Genomic DNA, 4986 nt, shown 5'->3' with positions numbered 1-4986 from the left:
AAGGACTACAGGACAAGGTGAGTGGAGCACAAAGGCAAATGCCTGAACAAATAAAATGTAAACAAACAAAGTCGGTGCGAGGGTTACACATCGATACTATGGGAGCGATTTGTATATTTATATACTTGTTTGTTTATATATGCTTCAAAAACTACAGAACCAAATTTTTCATGTTACCTAAGGGTACCGCAAGTATGTTTTCTGTCTGGTAAGATAGTATATCAGGGGGAGGAGGTTCAGAGTGAGGGAAGACTCCAATTATTGTCTCTACATAAATGTGTATTGTATAGTGCCACCTGGTGGTATCTGGTATTGCAAATCATCTTGTATAAAGAAAGTTTAAACAACTTGACAATATGCATGACGGTGATTTTAAAATCTGAGTGAGAATACTGCAAGATTTAAAAAATGTTTCATTTCAATGAGTTTTAGCAGAGGATCAAACCAAGGCATCCAACATGGATCTTCGTGTTGCTGTCACAATGATCAACTTTGAAATTTGAACAACAAAACAACTTTTGAAGTGAAAAAAATGGCAATTTGTAGAAATTTCTAAAAAAACAAAAAACAATCCGCTTTGACATTATGTGGTACCATGTGCAGATCAGTGACAAAACAACTGTCAATTTAATTCATTTGAAATTCAGACTGTAACAAGAAAATGTGAAAAAGTCAAGGGGTGTGAATACTTTCTGAAGGCACTGTATATGTATATATATACATATTATCATATACATTAAAAAGTGGGAGGGGGCCTGATATATATATATATATATATATATATATATATATATATATATATATATATATATATATATATTGTTGCGGATCTCAGCGCCGGCCTTCTCCCCTTACCAAGGGGGGATTAGTCCCCTTGTCTTTGACTGGCCGATGGGATCCGGGACCTATGACGTCCTTCCTGAACAGCGCGAAATCGGGTATTAGGACCAAGAATTCGCTATTACCTAATTACTCGCGCTGCCCTGAAAAGAGGAAATAAGTCCCGCACGAATCACGCGTGTTGAGACGCCGAGCGGTGCGTACACGCGATCCGTGCCGTTTAGTTGGTGACCCCGGTTCTAGCGATCTTATTCGTGCCATGCTAAGTCAATCGATAAATCACAAAAGCGGTCGAATTCAGAAGAAAAGGAAGAACAGGTTTATTTACACTATTTACAATGGTTCAGAAAAAGGGGACACAGTGCAGCCTTAAAACAGTCTTAACTTACTACCCAGGACAAACGGGCCCGTCTCACACACAGACACACTCACACGGGGCTTACAGCTGCAGGATGATGGTCCGCGTCCAAGGATGGCTCTCGTGCAGCTCCCCCCGGTCTCCGGCTCGTCCCATGCAGATTGTAAGCAGAGGGGCAGGAGCTCTCCGCGTGTCGTTTGGCGCACAAGGGTTAATACGGGGCGATTTGGTAGGGAGCGGACTTCGGCGGTTAGCGGTGATCACTGGCAGCTATTGCCGCATTTACTTGCGTGGCTGAGGTAGGCGCTATTCACCACCGGCGCGTATGGTTGCAGCCGTGTACTCAACGCCTCTTCTTCCTCTCCTCGGGCGCGTGCATTATACTGCGTGAGTTACAGTTCAATGCCTCCAAAGCGAGTGATGCAAGTCAAGTTCTCTCCACACGTCTTTTCACCAACACCGTGTGCCCGCGAGTTCTCTCAGTCCTCCAGCGCTAGTCCTCCGGTAGCAAGTCCTTTTCTCTGCGAGACCTGTGCAGTCCTCCGGTAGCAAGTCCTTTTCTCTGCGAGACCTGTGCAGTCCTTTCAAGGGCTTTGTGCAATCACTTATATAGGCACGCCCTGCAAACCTTCCAGAACTCACCAGACGCGCCTCTCCACGCCCCCTCACGCCATGCCGTTAGAGCCCTGGTTGGCTGGTGGCTCTTACCGTCATCGCCTCTGACGCTCCACCTTGACGCCGCCCCACCCCAACCCCGTGCTCCTCCTTCTTAGGCCTACCTCGTGTTACTCGACTAGTGAGTGAGCAAAGGGCAGCAAATGCTGCGGGCAGCCAAAGCGTAACAAATGCTGCGGGCAGCCAAAGCATAACAAACTGAGTGGGCCAGCCAAATGGGGCGCGGGATCAATTATGCCCATTGAGGTGGAATTGGAGGGTGGACGCAAAAATGAATGGGACCTAAAGTCATGTCTTTACACAACGCAGATATTACTCGGGGAAATGGCCTATACTTACACATACTATGACATAACTAATACTACAAGGTGGCCTACGTGTTGCTCGTGGACTAACTATGGGGGGCAACCCTTTAACCTTTAATGATCAATATGTGCAAATCTCAAATCCGTAGCTATATATATATATATATATATATATATATATATATCTATCTATATCTATATTCTTGTCGCGTGACTACCCTTAGTGAACACCTCAGGGTAGCACGGATGGCCAAACGAGCTGTTACTCCGAGACGTTCAGTTTAAAAAAATTACAGCGGAGTTAATACGCGTGGGGGAGCAAGAGGGAAAGGGGAAACCGGAGCGCTTGTCTTCACGGATCTCATCGGCAGTCCTCAAACCTGTAATAAATCAACTCAAACCGAGACGAGTTTAAAATGTACAAGGAAATGCCGGCTTTATTAAGAAATGCCGGTCACAAAATTGGAGCACTCCCAAACAGACCCGAACACAGACAAAGGATAAAATAACTGCAAATAAATAGCGTCTGTGTGCACTTAACTCTGATTGCTGGTGGAGTATCGTCAGTAATCGTCGAAATCGTCTGGGCCCTTGGAGGGAACCGCTCGTTCATTGGCTATTGGTTTCAAGGTTCACTATGTTTTTTCGTTCAAAATCATGGTAGATTAGCAAACCTATACATTTTTGGAAACGTTATTGCATGGAAAATCTGAAAATGAATGTTTACATTTGCCAATTCCGACCAATTCGATTCGACCAATCGACCAATTCGACCAATCGCTTCGATCGACCATTCGACCAATTCGATTTGCCAATCAATTTGACCGACCTTTGCTTGTGTGGAACGCACTGTGAAAACGATGCGGACTATATTGTCGGATACGACACACAGGACAGTGATGACGAACTCTAAATGGCATATTCTGTAATCGTGTATGTTTGATGCCATTGACTGCCTGTGTATATTTTGTCATTGACTGCCTGTGTAGATGTGAAGTTATACTGACTGCATGTGTATATATGATTTTGCCGACTGCCTGTGTATGTTTGGTGATATGAATTATTGTGACACATTTTGATGTTATTAACTGCCTGTACAAAATGATAACATGTATTTGATTATGCAACTTATCGCGAATATAAAGACAGTATTTTGCAATTCAAAACCTTTGATTCGTGTCTTACCATTCCCCATAGCACTAATTTGATACTTTCATTGGATTCCTTGTCCCTGAAAGTATAGGTTTAGTATATTTAAAAAAGTTTTTATGGTAATTAGAGGCAGGAATAGAACAAAATATGTATTTTACAGTGGCCATTTTGAAAATCCAAAATGGCCGCCATACAGGTATCTCTCCAAATGTAAACATTGATTTTTAGTTTCCTTATGCTATAACCTTTCCAAAAATGTATAGGTTTGCTAATCTACCATGATTTTGAACGAAATATAAGTTATTGACATGGTGAACCTGACTAACAGGACGGAAGAGCCAATTAGACCTATCAAGCCTGGGTTTGGCAGATGTGATTTAGCGTCTGAAGTGTCTGGAGAAACTTCTTCCATTTAAGAATTATGGAGGCCACTGTGCTCTTGGGAACCTTAAATGCAGCAGATAATTTTTTTGTAGACTTCCCCAGATCTGTGCCTCGACACAATCCTGTCTCTGAGCTCTGCAGGCAGTTCCTTCGACCTCATAGCTTGGTTTTTGCTCTGATATGCATTGTCACCTGTGAGACCTTATATAAACTTGTGTGTGCCTTTCCAAATCATGTCCAATCAATTGAATTTACCACAGGTGGACTCCAATCAAGGTGTAGAAACATCTCAAGAAAAATGGGAAGCACCTGAGCTAGATTTCAAGTGTCATAGCAAAGGGTATGAATACTTATGTCAATGTGATATTTCAGTTTTTTCTTTTTAATAAATTTGCAAAACTTTCTAAAATCCTGTTTTCTCTTTGTCATTATGGGGTATTGTGTAGATTGATGAGGGAAAAAATGAATTTAAAGGATTTCAGCATAAGGCTGCAACATAACAAAATGTGAAAAATGTGAAGGGGTCTGAATACTTTCTGAATGCACTGGACTTACAGAGCTCACTCGTCTGGAACACATTCTGACCATTATAATAGATATGCCCGTCCTGATATTCTGTTACGCAGAGGGAAATTATTTCAGGAATTCATATGACGAACATAACTCACCGTGGCTTCCTCCGGAGTAGCAATCAATACACGTCAGCACATTCACTGTGTGCGCATGGCTTGGAGTTTTACAGATCGTCAATCCTAACAGCTACTGTGTATGTGCTTATAAGGACACTTTTCCAGCCGAATCGCATTCAATTTCACCTTGTAACGATGTTTTTAGCGTCGTCACTAATATTTTCCAGGTGAGTTAAGGGCATTTGGGCGGACTGCACAACAAAAACTACGAACAGCGTCACAAAAAGCAATGGTATTCAAATGGTTGCTCGGACTTGTTTTCACCGAACGGAAATGGCGGTGACGGTCGCTGACCGGAAGTAATCCAAAGTTGCGTCCACCCATTTAACTCTTGTAATGCTTGGATCCGAACATCCGGGTACTTTCACCGGAAGCGACCGGTCTATAATCCACTGGGTGAAAACAACTGCGTCGTAACATATAGCAACGAAGGCGTTCAGTGTAATAGGAAGTGTCGCGTGCCGTGCCGCAGCTTTCTCTCCTGTGTTGTCTAATACAAACCGCTAGAAATGCCGGAAAGTTGCGGTGCTGTTGATTGCCACAATCATAATATCATGGTGGGGAAATCACTGTCATTTTGCAT

The sequence above is a fragment of the Myxine glutinosa genome, chromosome 8, assembly GCF_964187855.1.
Source record: "Myxine glutinosa chromosome 8, kmMyxGlut1.1, whole genome shotgun sequence".
Taxonomy (NCBI): Eukaryota; Metazoa; Chordata; class Myxini; order Myxiniformes; family Myxinidae; genus Myxine; species Myxine glutinosa.
The sequence above is the reverse complement of the archived record's forward strand: the minus strand, read 5'-3'. Positions refer to the sequence as shown.